This window comes from Pseudophryne corroboree, chromosome 5, assembly GCF_028390025.1.
Source record: "Pseudophryne corroboree isolate aPseCor3 chromosome 5, aPseCor3.hap2, whole genome shotgun sequence".
Taxonomy (NCBI): domain Eukaryota; kingdom Metazoa; phylum Chordata; class Amphibia; order Anura; family Myobatrachidae; genus Pseudophryne; species Pseudophryne corroboree.
The window spans coordinates 247,826,782-247,843,867 of record NC_086448.1 but is presented as its reverse complement, the minus strand read 5'-3'; the positions used below and the strand labels follow the sequence as shown (position 1 = coordinate 247,843,867).

At 45.9% G+C, this 17,086-nt stretch overlaps 1 protein-coding gene across 7 annotated transcripts in view; it reads right to left on the bottom strand.

Annotated features, from left to right (window-relative positions):
- Positions 1–17,086, bottom strand: part of RARB (retinoic acid receptor beta) — a 1,402,065-nt gene that overhangs the window by 952,993 nt on the left and 431,986 nt on the right. The window contains exon 4 of one of the 7 annotated variants that reach the window (XM_063922231.1): positions 9,210–9,308. The exons of the other annotated variants lie outside the window; for them this stretch is intronic. The gene's annotated coding sequence lies outside the window, so the exon portion shown is untranslated. The remainder of the gene's footprint in view (positions 1–9,209; positions 9,309–17,086) is intronic. 7 annotated transcript variants of the gene reach the window in all.

Genomic DNA, 17,086 nt, shown 5'->3' with positions numbered 1-17,086 from the left:
CCCTGGAGCTGCATATTTGTCTCTCCCTAACTCCCTGGCAGTGTCTGTGGCGCCATTATCCCTCAGCTCACTGTTCCTGGGAATGCTTGGGCAAATCCTCCTATGTAAAGCCGCCTGGTTGTCAGTGCTGTGACTTTACAAGACACTTAAGTATTCTACCTGCCTTTTTTTAGTCAGTGTTAGTTAAGAAAGAGTGCATTTAGTCAGGGTTTCCTAGTACAATTACCCTGTGATATACTGTACATCCAGTTCTTACTGTGTACTGTTATATCTATTGTTATATAGCTGTGTAAGCTAGTCCAGTGCAGTATTATTGTTAGTAATTACCTCTGCATTGTACAAACTGTGACTATTTGTGTGTGCATTTGATAGCTGAGCGGTGTCCATTTCGTGTCTTTCACTCAACTTGCTATCCCTATATTCAATAACCTGAGGGGGCTTGGTGCGTCAGGTTTTATCTAATATAGGATTTTCACAAAGATATACTGTATTACGTATTTTTCTCTGTGATTTAGTCACCATATCTCTCCTTTATCTCTGCTGGTGCTGACTACACTGCGCAGGGGTTTGGGCTAGAGGTATTGTGCTGCTGACAAATTGTACTGTGTTACCTGATACTGCAAGTTATGTCATGTCTGCTTCTGAGGGTAACGGTTCTGGGGCTGAACACACTGCCGGTGTTGCTGAAGCCGCAGATACCTATGAGGAGAATATAGCAGCTGTGGGCTCTGGTTCTGGGGTCTCCTTGCCCCCCAGTGGGACGGTGGCAACGGGGGCCAAATAATGACCCGCCGTGGGCCGCTTTTAACACGCTTCTGCATACGCTAGTTCATAAACTAACACCCCCTATGGGACCCCCAATGCCGGTACAACCGTTTGTGGTCCCTGCAGCTAACCCGCCGTGGGCGGACGATTTATCTGCTCAAATAAACAAGTTGAACCAGTCCCTGACTACTAAAAAGTCGGACCGTCGCTCGCCTACGTCCAAGGGGTCCTCTAAGCGAGTGCTTGTCTCCTCACAATCCACTGCTGTCACTGACACCTCGTCGGATGAAGACGGCACTTACACTGACCCCACAGGTTCTGACTCAGAGCCGGCTGATGGGGAGGGTGGTTCACATGTGGATGTTCCTGATCTTTTGGATGCTATTAAGTTAATTTTACAGATTACGGATGATCCCGAGCCATCCGTTTCTCCTAAGAAACCAGATAGGTTCAAGCGTCAGAAGGTGATTAAACAAGTTTTACCTCACTGACCACCTAATTGATATACATCAGGAACCCTGGGAAAACCTGGGTACGAAGTTTGTGCCTCAAAAGAAGATGCTGGCTTCCTATCCCCTCGCGCTGGAGCTGTCTAAGAATTGGGAAACGCCTCCTCCAGTGGACTCACATGTGGCTAGGATGGTGGTTTCCTCAGCTCTACCGGTCACCACCGTCACATCTCTAAAAGAGCCTACGGATAAACGTGTGGAGGGTTGTCTGAAAGCGATTTACACCCTCACGGGTGCTGCACAAACGCCCACTATTGCAGCTACTTGGGATGCAGAGGCCATTGAAGCATGGGCCTTGGAGTTAGATGCTGAAATCTCCTCTGACCATGCTAGACAATGCTTGTCTTATATTGTCAAAGCTTCTCGTTATATTAAAGAGGCGGCTTCTGATGCCGGTATCCTGCCAGCCAAGGCCTCTACTACGTCAGTCCTGGCTCGCCGGATACTGTGGCTGAGATCCTGGTCTGTGGATCTGGACTCTAGAAAAACCCTGGAGGTACTCCCTTTTAAGGGAGATATTCTGTTTGGGGAGGATTTAAATAAGATTGTGGCTGACTTGGCTACTGCCAAAACTGCCTGTCTGCCAAGTACTGCTCCTTCTGTGTCGAAGGCTAAAGGTACTTCCTTTCGCCCCTTTCGTCCTTCAGGTAAAGCAAAAGGTCAGGCGTACAACAAACAGGCCCGCACTTCCAAACCTGGTAAGCCTAAGCCCAAATGAGCCTGGGTGGCCCGTCAGCCAGCTTCCAAGACAGATAAACCTGCCGCATGACGGGGCGGGCCTCCCTCTGGGGGATCCCAGGGTGGGGGGCCGGCTTCTAGGGTATACCCAGGAATAGTTGAAGACCACTTCAGATGCCTGGGTACGGGAAGTCATCACTCGAGGTTACGCCATAGCCTTCAAAAACCGACCCTCTCATCGATTTTGCCAGACAGATGTCCCATTGGACAAGACAAAGGCAAATACTCTACATTCGGTGGTACAGACCCTCCTGGATACAGGAGCCGTAGTACAGGTGCCTCTTGCGCAGAGGGGCCGGGGGTACTATTCTCCGCTGTTTCTAGTCCCGAAACCGAATGGGTCCTCCCGGCCCATTCTCAACCTCAAGGCATTGAACAGGTTTGTGAAGGTTTCCACGTTCCGGATGGAAACCCTTCGCTCTATAGTTCTGGCCTTGGAACCTGGGGACTTCAAGGTCTCCCTGGATATACAGGATGCTTACCTGCATATTCCTATAGCAGTGTCTCATCAGCAATACCTCAGATTTGCGATTGGCAACTGCCATTACCAGTTTCGGGTGTTACCTTTCGGTTTAACAATGGGTCCGCGAGTCTTTACAAAAGTCATGGCGGTGATGACAGTGGTACTCCGCCGTCAAGGGGTCAGGATACTGCCGTATTTGGACGACTTGTTAATCCTGGCAAATTCCCGGGAACTTCTCCTGCGTCATCTAGATGTGACGGTCCGGTTTCTGCAAGCCCACGGGTGGCTCATCAACTGGAAGAAGTCCTCCCTGATCCCTGCTCAGAGCATAGTGCATCTGGGAGCACTATTGGACACTCACAACCAGCGGTTGTTCCTATCTCAGGAGAAAGTCCTGAAACTTCAGGACAGGATTCGTTGCTTCCTATCTCGTCCGCAAGTGTCGATACATTCGGCGATGCAGGTGCTGGGCCTCATTGTGTCAGCATTCGACATGGTGGAGTACGCTCAATTTCACTCTCGTCCTCTCCAGAGGCTGATTCTAGCCAAATGGGACGGCCTGCCTCACCGGATCAGGTCTCAAATGATCTAATTGACTCCGGAGGTCCGTCTGTCGCTGCTCTGGTGGCTCTGGGACCAACAACTATGCAGGGGCCGTCCGTTCTGGAAATCCGACTGGGTCCTGTTGACGACAGATGCCAGTCTAAGAGGTTGGGGCGCGGTGCTGGAGCAACACTCCCTTCAGAGGCGGTGGACCAAGGAGGTGTCCCTCCTCTCGATCAATATTCTGGAGTTGCGGGCGGTCTTCAATGTCTTGAACCTAGCCCAGCATTTAATTCAGAACCGTCCTGTTCAAGTACAGTCGGACAACGCCACCACAGTGGCTTACATAAATCATCAGGGCGGCACTCGAAACCGCATAGCAATGAAGGAAGTCTCACGGATTCTGCAGTGGGCAGAACGCCATCTACCGGCCATACTGGCAATATTCATTCCTGGAGTCCTTAATTGGGAAGCGGACTTTCTCAGTCGTCGGGACGTGCATGCCGGCGAGTGGGACCTCCATCCAGATGTGTTTCAACTCCTAGTGGAAAGGTGGGGCCAGACGTAGATCTGATGGCGTCTCGACACAATCACAAGGTTCCGGTCTTCGGAGCAAGGACAAGCTGGCGGAACCGTGGAGGTTTCGGCTGCCGTACGTGTTCCCTCCGGTGTCACTCCTGCCCAGGGTAATTCGGAAGTTCAAGCAAGAAAAAGGAATTCTGCTTCTCATAGCTCCAGCGTGGCCCAGACGACACTGGTTCTCAGACCTGCAAGGCCTATCGTCAGAGCGTCCAATTCTACTTCCACAACGGCCAGACCTCCTCGTTCAGGGCCCCTTTGTCTACCAGGACCTAGCCCGCCTGTCTTTGACGGCGTGGCTCTTGAAGCTTCCGTCTTAAGGGCTAAAGGGTTTTCTGAGGCGGTCATTCAAACTATGTTGCGGGCCCGGATACCGGCTTCGGCTCGGATTTACTATAGGGTCTGGCATTCTTACTTTGTTTGGTGCGCATCTAACAATTATGACGCTTCCAAGTTTAGTATAGCCAAGTTGTTGGCTTTTCTTCAGCAGGGCCTGGACTTAGGCCTGCGTCTGGCCTCCCTCAATGTTCAAATATCTGCCTTGTCGGTGTGGTTTCAGAGAAAAATTGCGACCTTACCTGATGTGCATACCTTTACTCAGGGCGTGTTGCGTATCCAACCTCCCTATGAACCGCCTGTAGCTCCTTGGGACTTGTAGGTGGTTTTGGAGGCGTTACAAGAGTCTCCGTTTGAACCTCTTGGTTCAGCTGACCTTAAGTGGCTTTCCCTTAAGGTGGTGTTTCTGCTGGCTATTGCTTCAGCTAGAAGAGTGTCGGATTTTGGGTGCCTTGTCCTGTAGTTCCCCATATCTGATATTTCACCGTGACCGGGCGGTTCTAAGGACTCGTCCCGGCTATCTACCTAAGGTGGTTTCTTCGTTCCACCTTAGTCAGGAGATTGTAGTTCCGGCACTTGTTTCTCCTGATCTGTCTCCCAAAGAGCGGTCTTTGGATGTGGTACGGGCTCTCCGTATCTAAGTGAAGAGAACTGCTCCTATTAGGAAATCTGATTCTCTTTTTGTTGTGTTTGGGTTTCAGAAACGTGGCTGGCCTGCTCACAAGCAAACTCTGGCCAGATGGATTAGAATGGTGATTGCACATGCTTATGTGAAGGCTGGGCTCTCTGCTCCTGATCACATTAAGGCCCATTCTACTTGGTCTGTTGGAACTTCTTGGGCGGCCCAACGTGGTGCGACCCTTGAACAATTGTGCAAGGTGGCTACGTGGTCCTCTGTGAACACGTTCATAAGGTTCTATGCCTTCGATACTGCCGCTTCCCAGGATGCTTCCTTTGGATGCCGGGTTCTTGTGCCCGCTACAGTGGGTCCACTCCCATAAGGAACTGCTTTAGGACATTCCCATTGTCCATTCCTTGTGGAGCCCAGTGTACCCCGCAGCAGAAAACGAGTTTTATGGTAAGAACTTACCCTTGTTAAAACTCTTTCTGTGAGGTACACTGGGCTCCACAAGGCGCCCACCCTGACGCACTTAGCTTTTTTGGGTTGGTATGGCATTAGCCGCTGACACGTCTCCTGTCGTGGGAATGCGGTGTTGTGGCTACTAACCGTTGTCGTCTCTTTTCCTGATACTGCATTGGACTGGTTAACTAAAAACTGAGATCCTGTGCAGGGAGGCGGGGTGATATAGGAGGTGGCGCTATGCATTCTGGGAACAGTCAAAGCTTTGAGCCTGTTGGTGCCTCAGATCAAGATCCTACTCTACACCCCATTGTCCATTCCTTGTGGAGCCCAGTGTACCTCGCAGAAAGAGTTTTAACAAGGGTAAGTTCTTACCATAAAACTCGTTTTTAGCTACTGAATATATATATATTTTCTAATGAAATGAAATAGTAATCCTTTTTGGCACTGAATATGGATAATTAATATTCAAGCTCCTGCTGAAGTAACAGGTACCAGTGCAACATGTAAATATTTAAAGATACAACAAAAGGGTTTACAACTTTACAGTAAAGATCTGGTAGTAGTGGTGTACAACCAGACAAAACGCTTAATTTTTCCAGCTTTTATTAAAATCTAAGCAATTCAAGTTCAATTAATAACCTGAAATCATACAAAGGTAAATGTTACATTTTTTAAATGTAAAAATAAAGCAAGTTTTACAGTTATGGAAAAACGAAATCTTTTTTTTTTTTTTTTTAAGGGAACAAGTAATGGGTTAAGAACTTGACTTAATATAATTTTTCAGCTAAGTCCTTTAAAGCTCTGAACACTTTATATGATGTTGGTTTTATAGTGCTAATTCTATGATTTTTTTGGGCATGGTGCTGACCAGTGAGGAGGACACATTTTAATTTTGAAGGGCAAAATTTTGGGCATTAGGATGTACATAGTTATATATAAATTGGTAATATAACATTAATATTATCAATGCTACATTGTAATGTATTGTACTATAATGCCCCCAATTCAAATGATGCCACACAGTAGTGCACCTTAGTCTCATTGTCACACAGTAATGATCCTTATTCATATTATGCCACCAATTGTGGCCCTTATTCACATTATGCCACACACAGTAAGTAGTGCCTCTTGTTCTCATTATGCCACACAGTAGCACCCCTTATTCACATTATTTCACAAAGTAGTACCCTTTATTCACATTATGCCACACAGTAGTGCCCGTTACTCACATTATGCCATTTTGGATAGATATATTCCCCAGGAATAAGCATGCTAATGCTATTTTCCTCAGTCTTTTGAAAAAAAACATAATATCGTTTTTGAGGGTACAAATGTGTGCTCATATATCATTGCTGCAGTCATGCCAAACAGCCCTTCTAGGCGCACTAGGTTCTGTGAGACTCCTATAGCTTTGGGTACCCTGTTTGCCGATAATGCGCTGTATCCGCAAAACGACACAACTATGACCAGGAGACTGTGCTGATTAATTTGATATGTGACACTTGCATATTATGTGTGACTGAGTCTGTATATGGAGCAGAACAGAACTTGTATTGGGAAAAAAAACTGGCTGCTACATTGTAGCACTTTGTATACAGATTCAGAGACTCAGTCACACACAGATATACAAGTGCCATATATAGTCTCCTGGAGCATCCTAGTTGCATCAGCTTGTGACTAAGATGCATTTTCAGCAAAAAAAAAAAAAAAAAAACCTGTCCGGCACTATCAGAGTTGCACGGGACCTGGCAGCTCACTCGCGCCAGCCATCTCACGCTGTGTGGCTTATTGAGGCTAGATGTATGAAGATGCATCTGTACTTCATTAAAAAAAAAATACTGATTTTGATGATGGGATATTACTAGCCAAAGACAGACAGATCTGATTGTGAGCTGTGCCTTCTGGGTAAAGGCCCATACACACTAGAAACTTAAAAGGTGTAAAAGATGAACAAATGATATTGAGTGTACACAATGAGCGATTTTACTAACGATCTGAAAGACAAAATATCTGCTCTGCCAGGATTGAAAGGATTAGGCTGCATGCAAGGAAGACTGACAATCTTCTTCAAACGAGCGCCGGTGCACGCATTGTTCATCGTTCGTTGTGTACACTAGACGATTTGAACGATAGACTGTTCAAACCCGTCATTATCGCTCAGATCCATGGAAAAAAAATTCTAGTATGTATTGGCCTTTAGACACGTGATTAGGCGATGTTTATGATGGGACAGGTACAGTAGCTGTGACTGTGAGAAGTGCATGCTGGGATAAGCAGATCTAATTGTGAGATGTGTGTGCTGAGTCAGATAGATCTGTGAGATATCCATTAATATGAAATCACTTGGGTTTTTATTAGAGGAATGCACAATTATAAAGACACAAGTAATAGAAGCTAATGTACCTACAAATATATTTTGTATCATTTATGTTGAACGAATGTGTGTTCTGACTTGTTGCAGAACATTGGTTAAAGCTGGGTACACACTAGAATGATCTCGTTGGAAGAATCGGAACAACATATTGGCTGGATCGTTCAGTATGTATGCCCAATATGCATGCTTCCGTTGTCAATAGTAATATCTTCCGGTCGGCCATGCTGCAACGCCAACCAGAAGATATCGCTAGCATCGCCATGCTGTCGAATGCAGTATGGCATCCCCCGATGCTCAGTGCCCCCCCCTCCACACACACACATCCCCTTGCATCGTCAAGTGTGTATGCAAAAGCAGGGTCCCGTGATATTGGCTGGGTACACATCACGGCCAGGTATCCAGCTTTAGCCTACAGAATGGATGTCTGCGTAGAGACCAATGCACTTTAATTACAAAGTTGGCTTCAAAAATGAAAGAAACATTTCAATACACACAAATAATTTAACTGTTGCATTAAATTATCACCAGTTTCTTTGGAACTTTTAATGGATTATGCATCAAAAGATACTATATCAAATGCTGCAGGCACCAAACCTTGAAAAAAATAACTCTCTTTTGTATATCAAAGGAAACAATGGACTCAATTTCTTACAGAACATTTATAAAAGTCACCTAATGTTCTGTCAGCACAAAAAAAAAATCTGAAAAAACATCCAAGCACTCTACTTCCTCCACAACATATTTTCTTCAACTAACATATTTTCCAGTTTGACCAAGGGCAATTTAATAAATTGATTAAATCAACAAAAGACATCCAGACTGATATGAATCAAAACTACCATTTATACTAAGGAAATAGAGACACTTGAAAACGTATTATAAATCAATAATGTTGACTGTAAAACAGACTCAGACTATATTCAAAACAGGATAGGACAATTAGTTGTTTCCTAGTTACCATCTGGTCACATGACTCTAGAACACTTGCATAATAATATGATTATAAGAAGTATGATATAAAATATCAGTTTTTGGCAGTCCTGTATAGTCAGAATAATAAAAGCTGGTTAAGATAAAAAAATTATCAAAATGCCAATTTAACAAAGCCATGAGTAGAATAATAACAATGATGGAAAACATTCAAGTTTGAAAAATGAAGTGGTGAATACCTATGTATAAAAATAAATTAATTATTTTAATACAAAATAGCTCTCAGAGTATGTGTAGAAAGTGCATGTGTACATACAGTGAAAGTTGCTTAAAATGCATTTATCTATTTACTGATATAAACAAGTATGGGACTTTGGTTCCTGTTGGTACCCCCAGGAAGTGAAATTAAGGGAATGTAAGATCATGTTTAATTAGGTTATAGGGGGAAATAAAAAATGCTAAAAAGATAAAAATTGGGCAGACAATACTGCTATTCTGTGTAAGAAATACCACAGGGATAAGGTTGCATGCTGTGCTTTACACGTACAGTACCCATCTGTGTACATGAATAAAAATCAGTTTACACTTCTCTGTATAGATTTGTATGTTCCACCAAACCTTCACAAGTGCACTTGGAGTCCAGGCTCTTAGAACACAAGGGGTCTTGTGGTATTCCAGATCCACAGTTCGGAATAATAAACATAATGCGCAACAGTAGCCAGCACTTAGAGGAGTCCCAATACTAAAGTGTCACCAGTAGAGTGTATGGACGTAAGATTCATCCTCATTGGCCTTCATAATGGGATTATGTAAGAAGGTCAACGAGATATATATAAAAAAAACATTATATAGGACCAAGTGCTAGTATAAACAGCAAATCTACCTTACCTTTAATGTCCTCTCATTCTACTGCTATAAATATATGACAGATTTAAACCATGTTCAATGATTCATATGTACTGTATTCCACATAATGAACTTTAACATCTAAAATATCAAAATAAGGAGAAATAAAAACCAAACATTTAAATAAACTTTAATATGTAGATACAATACTCCTCATTATACTGTATCAATTTAACATCACAAAGTAAGTTAAACTACATAAAATGTGGTATTTCCAAACAAGATTAATATTTTATCTGTGCTCCTGTGATCAGGAAATAGGCTTTGACAAACGCAGTTTACAAAAAAATAAGATTTTAAACCTACCGGTAAATCTATTTCTCCTAGTCCGTAGAGGATGCTGGGGACTCCGTAAGGACCATGGGGTATAGACGGGCTCCGCAGGAGCTAGGGCACCTAAAAAAAACTTTGACTATGGGTGTGCACTGGCTCCTCCCTCTATGCCCCTCCTCCAGACCTCAGTTAGAGAACTGTGCCCAGAGGAGATGGACAATACAAGGCAGGATTTAGAAATCCAAGGGCAAGATTCATACCAGCCCACACCAATCATACCATGTAACCTGATCATACATAACCAGTTAACCGTATGAACAACAACAGTAACGGTCCAAGACCGATTTCAACTGTAACATAACCCTTATGTAAGCAACAACTATATACAAGTCTTGCAGAGTTTCCGCACTGGGACGGGCGCCCAGCATCCTCTACGGACTAGGAGAAATAGATTTACCGGTAGGTTTAAAATCTTATTTTCTCTTACGTCCTAGAGGATGCTGGGGACTCCGTAAGGACCATGGGGTTTATACCAAAGCATACAATCGGGCGGGAGAGTGCGTATGACTCTGCAGCACCGACTGAGCAAACGCTAGGTCCTCATCAGCCAGGGTATCAAACTTGTAGAATTTAGCAAAAGTGTTTGACCCCGACCAAGTCGCCGCTCGGCAAAGTTGTAATGCCGAGACGCCTCGGGCAGCCACCCAAGAAGAGCCCACCTTCCTAGTGGAATGGGTCTTAACCGAATTTGGTACCGGCAATCCAGCCGTAGAGTGAGCCTGCTGAATCGTATTACAGATCCAGCGAGCAATAGTCTGCTTCGAAGCAGGTGCGCCAATCTTATTGGCCGCATACAGGACAAACAGAGCCTCTGTTTTCCTAATTCTAGCCGTCCTGGCTACATAAATCTTTAAGGCCCTGACTACGTCCAGGGATCTGGAATCCTCCAGGTCACTTGTAGCCACAGGCACCACAATAGGTTGATTCACATGGAATGAAGAAACCACCTTAGGCAAAAATTGCGGACGTATCCTCAATTCAGTACGATCCACATGAAAAATCAAGTAGGGGCTTTTGTGTGACAAAGCCGCCAATTCTGATACTCGCCTTGCTGATGCCAAGGCCAACAACATGACCACCTTCCAAGTAAGAAATTTCAACTAAACCTTGTTAAGTGGTTCAAACCAGTGTGATTTTAGGAACTGCAACACCACGTTGAGGTCCCACGGTGCCACTGGAGGCACAAAAGGAGGCTGGGTGTGTAGCACTCCCTTTACAAACGTCTGGACTTCTGGAAGAGAAGCCAATTCCTTCTGAAAGAAAATCGAGAGGGCCGAAATCTGAACCTTAACAGAGCCTAATTTCAGGCCCATATCCACTCCTGTTTGTAGGAAGTGGAGAAAACGACCCAGATGAAAATCTTCCGTAGGTGCATTCTTGGTCTCACACCAAGACACATACTTTCGCCAGATACGGTGATAATGCTTAACCGTCCCCTTAGTAGGGATGACCTTTTCCGGAATCCCCTTTTTCGCTAGGATTCGGCGTTCAACCGCCTGCCGTCAAACGTAACCGCGGTAAGTCCTGAAATACACAGGGCCCCTGTTGCAGCAGGTCTTCCCTCAAAGGAAGAGGCCAGGGATCTCCTGTGAGCATCTCTTGTAGATCTAAGTACCAGGCCCTTCGAGGCCAGTCTGGGACAACGAGTATCGTCTGTACTCTTCTTTGCCTTATGATCCTCAACACTTTCGTGATGAGAGGAAGAGGAGGAAACACGTAGACCGATTTGAACACCCACGGTGTTATCAGAGTGTCTACTGCCACTGCCCGAGGTTCCCGAGACCTGGCACAATACCTCCGAAGCTTTTTGTTGAGGCGTGACGCCATCATGTCTATTTGAGGAGTTCCCCAAAGACGTGTTATGTCTGTAAAGACTTCTTGATGAAGTCCCCACTCTCCTGGCTGGAGATCGTGTCTGCTGAGGAAGTCTGCTTCCCAGTTGTCCACTCCCGGAATGAAGACAGCCGACAGAGCGCTTACATGATTTTCCGCCCAGCGAAGAATCCTGGTGGCTTCCGCCATCGCGACTCTGCTTCTTGTCCCGCCTTGGCGGTTCACATGAGCCACTGCTGTGAAATTGTCTGATTGAATCAGAACCGGTAGGTTTCGAAGAAGACTCTCCGCTTGTCGAAGGCTGTTGTAAATGGCCCTGAGTTCCAACACATTGATGTGTAGACAGGACTCCTGGTCTGACCAAAGTCCCTGAAATTTTTTTCCCTGTGTGACCGCTCCCCATCCTCGGAGGCTCGCGTCCGTGGTAACCAGGATCCAGTCCTGAATTCCGAACCGGCGACCCTCCAGCAGGTGAGCACTTTGCAACCACCACAGGAGAGACACTCTGGCCCCTGGGGACAGAGTTATTTTCAGATGTAAGTGCAGATGGGACCCGGACCACTTGTCCAGAAGGTCCCATTGAAAAGTCCTTGCATGGAACCTTCCGAAGGGAATGGCCTCGTAGGCCGCCACCATTTTTCCCAGAACTCGAGTGCATTGGTGAACTGACAACATTTTCGGTTTTAGCAGGTCTCTGACCATGTTCTGAATGTCCTGGGCTTTCTCTATTGGGAGGAAGACCTTCATTTGTTCCGTATCCAGTATCATACCTAGGAACGGTAGTCGAGTTATCGGAATCAACTGTGACTTCGGTAGATTTAGAATCCAACCATGTTGCTGTAGCACTCTCAGAGAGAGTGCCACACTGCTCAGCAATTTCTCCCTTGATCTCGCTTTTATCAGGAGATCGTCCAAGTATGGGATAATTGTGACTCCATGCTTGCGCAGGACCACCATCATTTCCGCCATTATCTTGGTGAAAATCCTCGGGGCCCTGGAAAGTCCAAACGGCAACGTCTGAAATTGGTAATGACAATCCTGTACAGCGAATCTCAGGTATTCCTGATGGGGGGCATATATGGGGACATGAAGGTACGCATCCTTTATGTCCAGAGACACCATAAACTCCCCCTCCTCCATGTTGGCTATTATCGCTCTGAGTGATTCCATTTTGAATTTGAATCTTTTTATGTACAGGTTTAGGGATTTCAGATTCAAAATAGGTCTGACCGAACAGTCCGGTTTCGGGACCACAAATAGGGTTGAGTAGTAACCTCTTCCCTGCTGGTGCAGGGGAACCTTGATTATCACTTGCTGTATACACAGCGTTTGAATTGCAGCTAACACTACATCCCTTTCCGATGTGGAAGGTGGTAGGGCAGAATTGAAAAATCGGCGCGGGGGCACCTAGTCGAATTCCAGTTTGTACCCCTGGGAAACTATTTCCAACACCCAGGGATTCAGGTCTGATCTGACCCAGGCCTGACTGAAAAGTCGAAGACGTGCCCCCACCGGTACTGACTCCCTCAGGGGAGCCCCAGCGTCATGCTGTGGTTTTGGAGCAGCCGGGGAGGACTTTTGTTCCTGGGCACCGGCCGAAGCAGGTGCTCTTTTGCCTCTGCCCTTACCTCTGACGAGGAAAGAGGATCCCCGACCTCTTTTGGACTTGTGCGACCGAAAGGACTGCATCTGATAGGGTGTTACTTTCTTTTGCTGTTGGGGAATATATGGTAAAAAATGTGATTTACCTGCTGTAGCTGTGGAAACCAGGTCCGTCAGCCCATCCCCAAACAATACATCACCCTTATAGGGTAGTACTTCCATATGTTTTTTGGAATCCGCATCACCCGTCCATTGGCGAGTCCATAAGGATCTTCTCGCTGAGATAGACATGGCTTTGGCCCTAGAAGCCAGCAATTCAATGTCCCTTTGAGCGTCCCTCATAAATAAGACTGCGTCTTTTATATGGGCTAGAGTTAAGAATATAGTATCCTTATCCATATTATCAAATTGATCGGTCAGCTCATCTGTCCAAGCTGCAATTGCGATACACACCCATGCCGACGCAATTGTTGGTCTTAGCACAGCCCCCGTATGAGAATAAATACACTTTAAGGTAGTTTCTTGCCTGCGATCTGCAGGGTCCTTAAGGGCCGCTGTGTCAGGAGACGGTAGCGCCACTTTCTTGGACAAGCGCGTCAGGGCCTTGTCCACAGTGGGGGATGATTCCCAAATCTCCCTGTCCTGCTTAGGGAAGGGGTATGCCATATAAATTCTTTTGGGGATCTGCGGTCTCTTTTCCGGAGTCTCCCAAGCTTTTCCAAAGAAATCATTTAATTCATGAGATGTGGGAAAATTAATAATCTGTTTCTTTTCCTTAAACATGTGTACCCTTGTGTCGGGGACCAAGGGTTCATCCTCAATATGTAACACATCCCTTATTGCCACAATCATACACTGAATGGTTTTATTCACCCTCGGGTGCAATTTTACTTCGTCGTAGTCGACACTGGAGTCAGAATCCGTGTCGGTAGTAGTGTCTTGTGTTAAGGGACGCTTTTGAGACCCCGACGGGCCCTGTGAGTCGGTCCAATCCGAGGATTGACCCCCTGATGTCCCCCCTAATTCAGCCTTATCAAGCCTTTTATGTAAAGATGCCACACTTGCATTCAACATATGCCACATGTCCATCCAATCCGGAGTCGGCACAACCGACGGGGACACACCACTCATTTGCTCCACCGCCTCCTTGGAGAAGCCTTTCCGCCTCAGACATGTCGACACACACGTACCGACACCCCACACACCCAGGGATTAACCTATAAGGGGACAAAACCCCAACCAGGCCCTTAGGAGAGACAGAGAGAGAGTATGCCAGCACACACCAGCGCTTAAAAACACTGGAATATATATACCAGATAGCGCTTTTTATATATATATAGCCTTAATTCCCACTCACTGCGTCTCCTCATGCAGTTTCTGTGGAGAAAATTGCGCTGGTTAGTGCTGAGGATCAAGCCCCGCCCACCCGACGGCGGGCTTCGGTCCCAGTAAACTTATATAAAAAATGGCGGGGGATTTGTGGATTTACTGTGCCACAGCCTAATCCTGCTTATATTGCCACAAAATGAGGAATATTGCTGCCCAGGGCGCCCCCCCTGCGCCCTGCACCCTTCACTGCCTGCTTGTGTGTGTGTACTGGGAGCAATGGCGCGCAGCTTACCGCTGCGCGCTTACCTCATGAAGATCTGATGTCTTCTGCCGCCTGATGTCTTCTTGCCTTCTCATACTCACCTGGCTTCTATCTTCGGCATCTGTGAGGAGGACGGCGGCGCGGCTCCGGGACGAACCCCAGGTGAGACCTGTGTTCCGACTCCCTCTGGAGCTAATGGTGTCCAGTATCCTTAGAAACAGTGCCCAACTTGACAAGCCAGCTCTGCTTCTCTCTCCTCGGTCCCACGATGCAGGGAGCCTGTTGCCAACAGGACTCCCTGAAAATAAAAAACCTAACAAAATTCTTTAAAACAGAAAACTCTGGAGAGCTCTCTGCATTGTACCCTTTCTCCTCTGGGCACAAGATCTAACTGAGGTCTGGAGGAGGGGCATAGAGGGAGGAGCCAGTGCACACCCATAGTCAAAGTTCTTTTTAGGTGCCCTATCTCCTGCGGAGCCCGTCTATACCCCATGGTCCTTACGGAGTCCCCAGCATCCTCTAGGACGTAAGAGAAAAACCATTTAGAGGGATATCTAATTACCCGCGGTACATTACCGCGGGTAATGATATCACCCAGGGCTATCCTATTAGCCCCGTTAAGCCGCTCCCCCATCATTTGACTGCTGCCGGGGGCAGGGGAAGCACTGCCCCGGCTTCCCTGCCGGGGGTCCCAGCACTGAGTGCCGGCTTCCGGGCCGCGGGTCCTCCTGGCAGTCGCAGCCTGCTGCTGCAGGGACAGGCATGGGAAACTGCAGGTCACCACGGTTATTGGGGATTTTGTTTCACCTGCCTCGGGAGGCGAAACCAAATCCCCGGAAACAGCCCCGGTTTCAGGTGAAAACCGGGCTGTTTCTCACGAAAACATACAGGTTTCACTGAACCTGTGTGTTGTCGGAAATAAAGCTGTTTTTTACAGGCCATCCTAATTGGATAGCCTGTAAAAAAAAAAAAAACATTGGTGAAATATCGAAAAAAGTGCGAAAAGCAGACTTTTCCACACCTGATGTTTTATCACCTGTAATAGGATACTGCCCTTAGCAAGGGCAGTAAAGAATACATCCTGCCTAGAACTATTAGAGACATTAGAAAATTGGAGGCAGAAGGGTGAAATAAAATACACCCTCCTTCAAATCTTAAGATTCTGCACAAGGTTCCCGCACGCGCAGTACAGGCCTTGTGATCTCACCTTCACTTTCCCTCTACCTAATTTTCAGGCAGCGGCGTTGAGGGTTTGGGGAGGCCTGCATTCCCAGAACCGTGGGTGTGTTAACCCCGTTTTCGGGGCGGAAAGAGTCATAAGTCTTGGCCTCACAATCCCTCCCTTCCGTAGGCCAGCTTTAGCAGCGGGCGCTTACTCAGCAGGCCATCTGCGTGGATCACCATGAAAGCTTGCGATGTTGGAATCACAGAAACATGCAGGAGGCGTCTATTCTACTGAGACGTCTCCTGTATGTCTTTCTGCCAATCTAAGAATCTATCTCTTCATCAAACATCACATTCATATAATACTTGTAGTAGGTTAAAATAAATATACCTTACATTGTGAGATGTCATATCAGCAGATACAGTTCTCTACAAGGCAGTGACTCTACCAAAGCTAAGTGACATCACAAAGCCTGTTTATGATGTGAACAAGTCACATGACCAGCATACTGCATACATTTTACCATTGATATCTGTCTATTTATAATCTTTCTATCCAGGGCCAGATTATGTGGAGATGTATTAAGCCTTGAAGAGTGGAGAGAGATAAAGTACCACTCAATTAGCTCTTAACTGCAATGTTACATACTGTGGCCCAGATCCAGAGCCGTAACTAGACTTTTTGGTGACCTGTGCCAGAGAGAAAATTGGCACCCCCCCTTTTATTTTTTTAACAGGGACATAAGGCGCATACCTCGTGGGGAAGGGGCTTCCCACACACACATATTGAACACACATTTATAGACCACTACAAGATAATGGATTTGGACACAAATCCACTTTATACTTGAAAGCTCGTTGTTACTTAGTTACAATACCCTTTATTAAATAACACATTTCAATATACTGCCATATCCAGGATTCAAACCCATAACCTGTTGAATTCTAATCAAACACCCTACTCATTGAGCTATTTGATCCTGCATAAAAACTATGAACACTATACGAAGCTACTGGTACTATGTAAAAAAATAATCAGCATTGCAATTGAGCAGATCTGTGTAGTGTGCAGCCACATACTACATAGATCTGCTCAGTCGCAATGCTGATCATATTTTTACAAAGTACAAGGTAAGCTTTTAAATAGTTAGAATTCTCTAGCTTAGAATTATCTACCTAACTATGCAAGGGCAGATACTGTAGCTCATTGAGTAGAGTGTCTGACTGCAATACCACAAGCAATGAGTTTGAGTCCCAGGTATGTCAGCATCTTGAAATGTAATAAAGGACTGTGTGACTGAATAACAAAGAAATATCAAGTTGAGTTCATGAATGT